The following is a 10,392-nucleotide window of genomic DNA, read 5'->3' on the forward strand; positions in this document are numbered from 1 at the left end:
CCACGCTCGGTTGTTATATTGACTTCAATGTAAAAGCTATTCTAAAAATAATAATCCGCTAGGGGCGCTGACGTCATACACATCTTTTGCTAATAGGTTAACACAGAAACGTCAACGAATGAGATGGCCGCTGTAGCGCGAGAGATGGGCGATAAAACAAAGTTGGCCGTGCTTTTACCAATGATTTTAATCACAGGTGTAAGCTACCAGATGATGCAGGACGCGAAAAATATATTCGCCGACTCGCCGAGGCTTAAAACTGTGTCATATTTTTCCCCTTTTTTACTTAAAAAATAAAGTTCCAGTGTATCTCAAAACGCTAATAGATTATGTTTCGATCCTTTCTGAAGCCGTTTCGCTAATATTTATTATTTATTAACTATATTTAATTAGGTTAAGAACCATTTTAAGACGCCTCGAAAATTGCGTAACGCTATGGGAAAATATTTTTTTTTACCACGACTGTACCTCTCACTCGGTGATTCCAAATTCCGCCACTGGAGGTCTCTATCACATGCAATAGCATCAATTAGGTCCCATTTTATGAAATAATTAGACAGCTATTAACAAAATGGCAGTTTTAATAGAGTTTATAATCCAGATGAAATACAATGAAAAAAGATTGAGATTAAATATCCAATATATTGTGAGATGACAAAGACTTTCGGACACAAAGGGGAAATGGAACAGTCCAACTTGATATCACTAAATACTAGACCCGTTATTACATCATTGGAAATTTTTATAATTATATGCCTCATTTTAAAATTGTGAGGGAGGAATAATTTACTGTAATGCGATGTTAATTTAAATTAAATAAAATGCTTACTAGCAGATATAGCTCAGTTAAATATTTTAAATTGTCAGTCGCAAGGGCTGAAAACCCACTTCCAGTTTCACCGAGGCTAATGGTTGAACAAAAATCCAAAAGTTATATTGTCAAAGTATCTCTTTTCATACATTCCCTGAACAACAGATTGACATAAATTGACACAAGTAATAATATGATATAACTTATAAGTGTTAAACGTGATAAAAGAAGCCATAAAAAAACACCATACAATACCTATTGCTACTAGCAGTGCCGAAAACATTAGACCAGGTTGCCCTGTCTGTAGTAAATGATCAAGAACAATTGAATGGGCTTTTGATAATGATTCTAAACAAATTGGTAGCCCAAAGAGAGCAAATTGCTCAATTTTCGCTCGCCTTTTCGAGTTATTTGGACAATACCAATATGATTCTGGTGGCCATACTCAACTATTTTGTTCTGGATGAAAAGGAAATTAAAAGTATTATTTTAATGATCTCGCCTTTATCAACGAATAATTAATAACCCTGAAACATAATAACATTTACCCTCAGTATGTCTCCTTTAAAATAAATTTAATGAATATTACCATATTTAACATAATCACTCATAAGTATGCCATAAAAGCATTTTCTTTAATGAAACCTTGTTTAAGGGATATGACGCAAATCACTTCATTTCCGACTCCGTGACGAAAAACGCGTCATCAGCTTTAGGCCTGGGAAACGAAAATTAGTGAAGTATTTCTCGCACGTTTCTAACTTTAACAATCCATAACTTAGCTCGTGCCACGTGATCATGTGATTTTGTTTCCATGGTAACCTTTTCAATAGCGCAATAATTATAAGAATATTTGCATTTGTGGGTCCACTTATTGTATGTTCCGTGTGAAACAAAGTCTCATTGAAATTTTTTATACGGAAATGTTGTACAGAGGCATACTTATGATGAATTATGATACATATGATATTACTAATTACCTTTTCCCTAGCTTTCAGATGTAAGAACTTTCCACAACAGTGATTGGGTATCAGGTCAAAAGGAAGATGTTTTCCCCTTTATCTTTCAATGATAGTTACAATAATAAATACTTCTATTTTGGGTATTGAAATAATTTTTATTATAGGGGAGGAAATGTAAAAAATCAAGGTGTAATACCACAAATGATTTGACTGTTGATGATGTGTGTGATTCGACGGTAATGGGCCAACTGCGCAGTTCCCATTACCGCATATGCAATTTCGCGGTTTTCCATAAACGCGATTTTTATTTGTGCGCTGTTTCCACTTGCTCAGATAGTTTTTCATTTGCGCAGGTTTTTCATTAGCGTGGTTTTCCACTTGCGCAGATATTTTCCATTTACGCGTTTTTTCAATGGCACGGTTTTCCACTTGCGCAGGTTTTCCATTTTCAATTCCGCGGCTTCTCATATTCTATATTAAGCTTTTTTACCCTGAAAGACGTTTTTCTGGCAGATTATTTTTAACATAACTTTGCTTACTATCCAACTGCGCTGCTGGTGTATTTTTAATTGCCGGTCGCGCTGTAAATACCAATAATTTTTAGGTGTTACTTAGTTGAAATATCGCTTGTTGAATTATTCTGTTGGGAATATATCTTCAGTCAAAAAGCAAACTGTAGCTTCTCAGAATTTGCGTTATGATAAACATATAATATCTGCAACGCTGACGGATTTTTTATTCTTACTATGGAAACGTTTTCTGTGTTTGAGAAAGAACATAGGCTTAGGTAAGACTATTTTTAACTTGTGTAATCTTTGGACGAATAAATAAGGGACGGTTCAGGCGTAGCTTCTACCAATGCTTTTTCCCGTATAGCAACGCTGATGCTACTAGCCGTCTAGAGGGGGGTCGAAAGAGGGGGGATTTACTGGAGCATAATAGATAGCGCCAAATCATTTATAAAATTTGAATTATTATGTAGCAGCACGTGAAGAAAATTTCAGATTAGAACTTAGTACAATAGTAATCATAAAAATTATCAAGGTCTACACTTTATACCACTTATTGTATTTGGAATTTCTGCTGTTACACACAATCCTTAGGGATTTGTGTGTATTGCGATCACCTACTCGGCTGCCCCATGGCAAAAACCTTATAACCACCAATTTTTTGAAAAATTAGATTTTTACGCATCAGTATTACTAAGGCATGTACAAAAGTACTGTAAAAGTTTCGGGTAAAAATCATAAATATTTAACTATTTATGACTTAAAAAATGGTTTTGGATTTTATAATTTTCGCATTAAAAATCACGTTAAAATCTTATAACTAAGGTTTTGAAAAAGTCAAATATCTCAAAATTACGATCGTGTCGGTTAAAAGGTTTTGCCATGGGACAGCCGTACTGTGTAGCCGCCACCGCCGCCGCCGTACACACGATTTCTCGCGGTACGTTTGTGGTACAAAGGTAATTTATATCTCAATCGGTAGGCACTATTAAAGCCTCGACGGGATTTTGTAATTTTTGGGATCGGAGCCCGAGAAGTTGGGCAAATGCCCATTTTACTATTTTGGGTGGTTTCGCTTTGTGTGGTAGATATTTTATTTAAAATTAAGTCCGATAACGTTAAAAAAATATTTTTGGTTAGGTTAGGATTCAGCGGATCTACAACTTCAGTTATATCAGTAAATATTAAATTTAAGTATAGTTTCCAGGTTAATTTACGGGACCCCAATTTTCGCAGTTTTATATTTTCGCCTAAAAGTCTACATAACGTTCCTTAATTTAAGTCCGATTTTCATGAGAGTTATATTTTTGAAAAGCTGTGGTTTCCATATAACCTAGATTTGCAATTACGTTGCTTAATTTTAATTCTAAGTGAGGTTTTTTGGACAGCGTATACGGACCCCCGCAACTTCCGACATTGTAAATCCGCGTATCTATAGAGATCTAAACGCCAGTTTCCCTCTCGCATTTTTCAAAACCACTCGCGCCGAGCTTTCAACAGGAAGAAGGCAAGTAAGATTTGATCAAAAATCACAAGTTTTGTTACTTCTAGGCCCATTCGAGCTTAGGTTGCAGTCGTGTTGAAAAAAGTTAATTTTTAGTGACTTAATTAGCCTTTTCGCGTCATACCGGAATTCTTTATGCGCATTCCATTGAAAGCCTGCCTGAAATAAGAATAACGTATGACCAGGCGCGTAATAAATAAGTGGGACCCTAAATATTTGTTATGCCCAGAAGTTAAGAATAAGTGTGCCACTAAATAATTTTTATGACCAGCTCTCAATTGGTAGGCACTATTATAGCCCCGACGGAATTTTCGTAATATTTGAAATCAGAGCCCGAGAAGTCGGGCATATGCCCACTCTAGTGTTTTTGGTCGATTTTCAATTTAAATGTACCCCACCACCCGCGTACCAATTTATACTTGGTTTTTATAAAAAAATAATTTAAATGAACGTGTTCGCGTTTCGCCACCTTATTTCCAAAACCAGGTAACTCGTAAAACTTGGTTTTTATACAAATTAATTTAAATGAACGTGTTTTCGTTTCGCTACCTTTTTTTCCAAAACCAGGTAACTCGAAAAACTTGGTTTTTATACAAATTAATTTAAATGAACGTGTTTGCGTTTCGCCACCTTAATTCTAAAACCAGGTAACTTGTTTGCCACCTTATTTTAAAAACCCGATAACTCGAAAAACTTGGTTTTCTTAAAAATTACTTTAAATGAACGTGTTAGCGTTTCGCTACCTTATTTCCAAAACCAGGTAACTCGAATAATTATTTTCCGATAAAATACCTCTTGGGTTTATTAAGTTCATATTCAAGATGATCGGAAATTTGTTCAAATTTACATTTAATATTTAAAATAAAGTTAATACATCAGAGGGATTTTGTGTACTTAATGTTCCGTGACATCTTGTTTCTTACATTGTCTGTGAAATTATTTTGGTAATTAGAAATTATTATGTAAGAAGTTTCAAATTAGGTGTTACAAATGCTTACTTCTCTATATTTTTCAAAATACTCAGATCCCGTGGTTTTTCAATATTGGTTTCTTTAACCTACTAATGACATAATAACATTACATTCGTTTGAAATATATAACTTACAATATTATATTTAGTTATTTACCAATGCTTTCTTCTTGTGTGGTATGCCAACATGTTGTCAGAATTTATAGCCCGGTGTACCGGTAAATCAAAAACCACACCACCGGAGGCTTATCATCAGAATGCCCTACGCCAGCGTCCACAAGCCCGGACAGGTGACAAAACCAGCATGGGTAGCAGAACCCTACTACTGATGGTCACACCCTCGACGCAAGCCGCTCAACCCAGCAAAAGGTGCAACAATGGGACGACCAGCCCGCCACTTCGCACACAGCAGTGGGATAGAGAACGGATGCTCTAGCAACTCCGGCCGACACTCCACCTATAAGGGCGGGGAGCCAAGCCCTTTGGAGAGAGCGCTTAAAGGGGAACGGCAGGCACACAGCAGTCCGCATAACCCGGCACAGCTGGCACCGGAGATCCCGGTGGGATCCAAAAGGCCGGAGATGGGACCGCCATGCCCTCATACGGAGGCCCGCCGCCCCACAGCAGGCAACCCAATCCACCGAGGCGGCCAGTTTGCCCGGCCCCTCTCCGTTAGCCTGGGCCGAAGCCCAGTATCCAGCCCACACCTGACCGAAGTCGGAGGTTGGAGATAGGACCCTTTGGACGGAGCTAACATCTCCCAGTGCGTCACCGCCCTTACGGGTTACAAGAGCCGGACCCCGACTCCCCGGTAAAGCCACCAGTTATTGCACACTCCGACCCCTTGGGGGCCGTGGTATGCCAGCATGGATAATTACGCTTCGAACTTTGAGAAGCGCAGAACATGTGATTGTAAATAGCCTATCACAGCAATAACCCGTTTTTCGCTAGCGCCACCGGATGAGATAAGAAATAATTAACAGGTCGCGTCAAAGTCGTTGGCGTTATCTTATACCCGTGAGGCGTCCCTCATTTATTCGTCCAAGCTGTGCTTTTTAAAATGTAACAATTTAAGCGAATGCCTGCGGCACAATATTGCTTAGTACCTGCCACAAAATATGTAATTTTTCTAAAAATTTCTATTTAAATTTAGTGACTGTTACAAAAATATTCCTTTTCCAAAATATCGCAATTTAAATTTAGTGCCTGAAAAGAAAATGACATCTTTTCCAAAATATGGCAATTTAAATTTAGTGCCTGGTAAACAAGGTAATGTAAAAATTATCTGCCAGAAATAACACTTTGTCAATGCAAAAAGGTTTAATAATGAATGTTTAAATCATGAAAATCCTCGCAAATGGGAAATCCGCGTAAAGATAATAGTATGCCGTCTTTCCAAAACAAACACAGCATAATCTGTAATAAGATTATTGTATAATACCTTACATTCAGTGGCGTAAATAGGGCCCCCATTGTGGGGGGGGGCGGAGTTCATTTTATAACCTTGCTTTGGTTCTATTCTAGCACGGCATTTATAAATGATGATTGGAAAAATCGCTAGGTAGAAGATTTTGTTTTTAAAATTACCAAAATTTCTGCCTGGCAGTTAACGGACGCAGCCTTAAAGCGCAATGTTGCATAATTTTCGCGTATTTAGTCGACGCGTGCTAAGAGCTTTTATTTAGTAATATAACCGCAGAGCTGCGATCTACGCCGAATTATGGAAATTCAGGCACAGTCTTGTTCGAGGGATCAAAGTAAGTGCAGCTCTTGAAAGGTAGCCCGGTATAGTCTTCACTTCTCGATTTAGAGAGTATGTCGAAACTCAACTTTGTATGAAACCATAAGTTAATTTTTTATCTAATTAAATTAAAATTAATTACGCTTGTGACTGGAAAATATCGGTGTTCGAGGCAGTGTCTTAGAATTGTTTACATCTTATTTACTAAATAGAATGTCATACGTACGAATACATGGTGAAATGAGTCAGCCAAAAAATATTACTCGCGGTGTCCCCCAGGGAACAGGTTTGGGGCTAATCCTCTTTTTAATTTATATCAATGAACTTTGTGACTGAAATTACGCAAATTTTTTAAATGCGTTTGCTGACGACACTGTACTGGTTTATTTTGGAAATTACTGGGATGAAGTTTTCAAAAAATTACTGAATGGGTTAAATATTGTAAAAAGTTGGCCAGATAATAATCTTTTAAGCCTAAATGTTGATAAAACGAAATATATGTTGTTTGGAATGGGCTTTAAAGATGACATGAAGCTGTGTTTGCGCAATAATTTACTTTGCTTTACATCACAATCTGGTAACTGTAAAAACATTTAGCGTGTTTTATTTTGGAAATACCTTGGTATTTATATCGATCATGTTATGATATGGAATGAACAAGTAAAGCAACTAAATAAAAATTTAAAATGTATATTATATAAATTAGGTAAACTTTAGAACTTGTTACGTCAAATCTACCAGGCATTAGTAGAATCGCTCTTATCGTATGGTTTAATTGTGTGCGGCAGTACTGGAGTAAGTACTCTAGATCTTTTAATTAAAACTCAAAATAAAATATTTTGGTGTTCTAAGGCTTAACCAATTGTTTGCCAGAAATACATGAACCGAAATTATCAGCGAAGAAATCTTTCTCGGGCGGCAATATCCGCGTGCGACAGGGGAGGGTTAAATCAGAGATAATTTAGAAAGGGAGCGGACGGCTCCGCCTTTGGCTGTACTAAATGTGTTGTCTCCCAAACAAGACGTCGCGCCGCAAAAATCTAGGGCTTTTAGGCCAGGCGATCTTCCGGTCACATGATATCTCCATAAAAATAAATTATCTCTGGTCTATGTTCATTGGTTTATATTTTTCTTTTGAATTCCCGCTTAACCGCCGACGTTTCGAAGTTATTGCTATTTTAAAGTCTTGTTCATTTTAATAAGAGTAATTTAAAAATAAAAAACGAAGGAGAAAGGTAAATATAAAATGTATTAAAATATGTCATTAATAATTCTCAAGTTGTATTGGTATTAACAATAATTTTAATCTTAAAGGTGAAACAAAGTAATTTTTGAAATTTTACAAGGCTTAGGGAAACTCCTGAACGAACTGATTACAAATTATAATGCCTCAACGAATTTCCTGCAAATATGGTTCATGTACTACTTTAAAACAGAATTCAACCAACAGACAGGTTAATGGAGCCCCAGGGGTGTATTTCATAAAGTTTCCATCCGCCAAAAAAGAAAGCGAAAAATGTTTAAGATGGATACAAGCTTATGGCCGAGAAAAGATCACGTTAGCTAACATTACTCGTTGAACTTACATCTGCTCAAGGCATTTTACGATTTAAGGGGACCAACATAAGAAAATCCCGATCCAGTACCTTTAGCTAGTCTCTTAGATCCCAATTTTATTTTTCCTAAACAAATACATCCAGTAAGATACTTAGGAACTTTTTTTTTAATAGATAAACTATATTATCATGTTTTTATAGAAAGAAGCACGTATAACTGAACCTCAGAAAGTGCAAGAGAAAATGGATCTGGAAAATAATAAATGCAGTATGAATGCTATGAAAAGTCAACCAGTGTCTCAGGAGAGTAATAGAACTAATGCCTGCGATAGGTTGGACTTCAACCAACGGGATGGTCGATGGAAATTAGGGAACATAGTTAGGGAAATGTTGATGAAGACCTTGTTACACTTTACAAAGAAAGGCGACCCAATAATCATAAGACAAATAGTAATTAATCTGAAAATTTTAAATTGGTTTATAGTAACATATGCGAAGGTCTCATAGAAGTTTCTAGGAAGAGGTGTGTAGCATGTCGACAATATAGATCTAGTCTACGAACCCTACGTTTGCGTTACAAAGCTGCTTCTAAACGTTCTGATGAACTAATAGCAAAAGCCAAGTCATCAAAAGCTAATAAGAAGCTGAAAAACCAACATATACTATCAGAGAAAGGAAAGAAAGAGCTTTCAGGGTTAAAACAGCTTTTTAAGGAAAAAATGAAGAAAGAGAAACCAGGATCATTTATGTCAATTTTTATTAAGCAACAATTACGAGCTTTGGAGCGATCAAAAATTGTGCTCGTACGTGAAGAATAAGTCAAAATCTGCGTATGAGGCTTTAAGGAAATCGGGGATAGTTACACTTCCTTCAACTAGAACATTATACAGGCATGATCACACCTTACAAAACAAATCTGAATTCAACGAAGATGTGTTTAATGCGCTAGAAGAAATAACTGACATTGATAACCTTCCTGAGCACAATAAATATTTCCTCCTTCTTTTAGACCCCCTTTAGGGAGGTTACAAACGCGTTAAAGCGTAAATTGATCAGGCCAGATATTTCTGGCAGACAGCTTTGGGCTACATTCTAAACCCCAGTGTCCGCTCCCTTTCTTAATTCTCTCTGGTTAAATAGCGAGGCCTTGTTAATTTTCCGCCTCCCGCGACTACAGAGAAAATTTCGAATGCAGCAAGGGTAACTAGACCGCCATCTAGTGAGGTTAAGATAAATTATTTCATCGAAGAAAATCGTGAGAAACGTGGTCTACAAACCTAGTGGTGGAGATATGTGAAGCCTTTCACGGTAAGCCTGCCAAACAGGACGCCCTAAAGAGACTCACGGATTCTTTCATGGAAAATATTGTAGCGGCTCAAGTCACCCTCTAGAAGACCGTCGATTTTACAGCTTTGGCTCCCAGAATCTACCCCCCAGTGATGACCGGACCCCTCGCTAGCATCATTCAATGGAACGTTCACGGTATTCGTACTCGGCTCGCAGATATTATCGACATTCTCGGCGACTTCAGCCCATCTATTTTAGCTCTTCAGGAAACGTTTCTCTCTCCAACGGACGTATGTAACTTTCACTTTGGTCTTTATGAAATATTTCGCGGCGATCGCAATTGCCCCCCCAACTCGAACTCCGGGGCGCGAGGGGGTCTGACCACTCTGATAGCCAAAACTATCCCAGTGATCCGTCTCCCTTCCCCAGTTTGTGCGGGCGTCGAGACTTTGGTGGTGAAGATTCATCTCCCGCTGGGCTGGCTCACGCTTTTCAACATCTACGACCCTCGGGGCACCACCCCCAAAGAATTTTTCGACCAACTCCTTACCGGACTTGACCCGCCGTTCATCATCCTTGGTGACTTCAACGCACACAATTTCCTCTGGGGTGGCCGCCACACCGACGCACAAGGACGCCTCATTCAGACTTGGCTGGAGGACCACGGCAACATGGTACTCCTCAATACGGGGGAAGCAACCCGTCACCCTACCCACGGCTCTGAGAGCGCGCTTGACCTCGCCTTCGCTAGCGTCGACCTGGCCGCAGGTCTCCCATGGCGTGTCTTGCAGAGAGGAACAAGCGATCACCTACCTATTCTCATAGGGGAAGCGTCTCACGATGCCCACAAGGAAGAGCGTACCCCTCACTGGCGTTACGCGGAAGCGGACTGGAAGCATTTTCGCATTGTCCGTGGTAATGCTCTAGGCGAAGAACACCTTACAGTCTCCTCCGCGGAATCCCTTCTCTTCAACTCGGCGAAGGCGTCGATTCCTCTCAGCAGCGGCCACAGGAGGTATACGCCTCGCCAGCCGCCTTGGTGGGATACCCAC

Source organism: Leiobunum rupestre, chromosome 10, assembly GCF_980474605.1.
Source record: "Leiobunum rupestre chromosome 10, qqLeiRupe1.1.hap1, whole genome shotgun sequence".
NCBI classification, from domain to species: domain Eukaryota; kingdom Metazoa; phylum Arthropoda; class Arachnida; order Opiliones; family Sclerosomatidae; genus Leiobunum; species Leiobunum rupestre.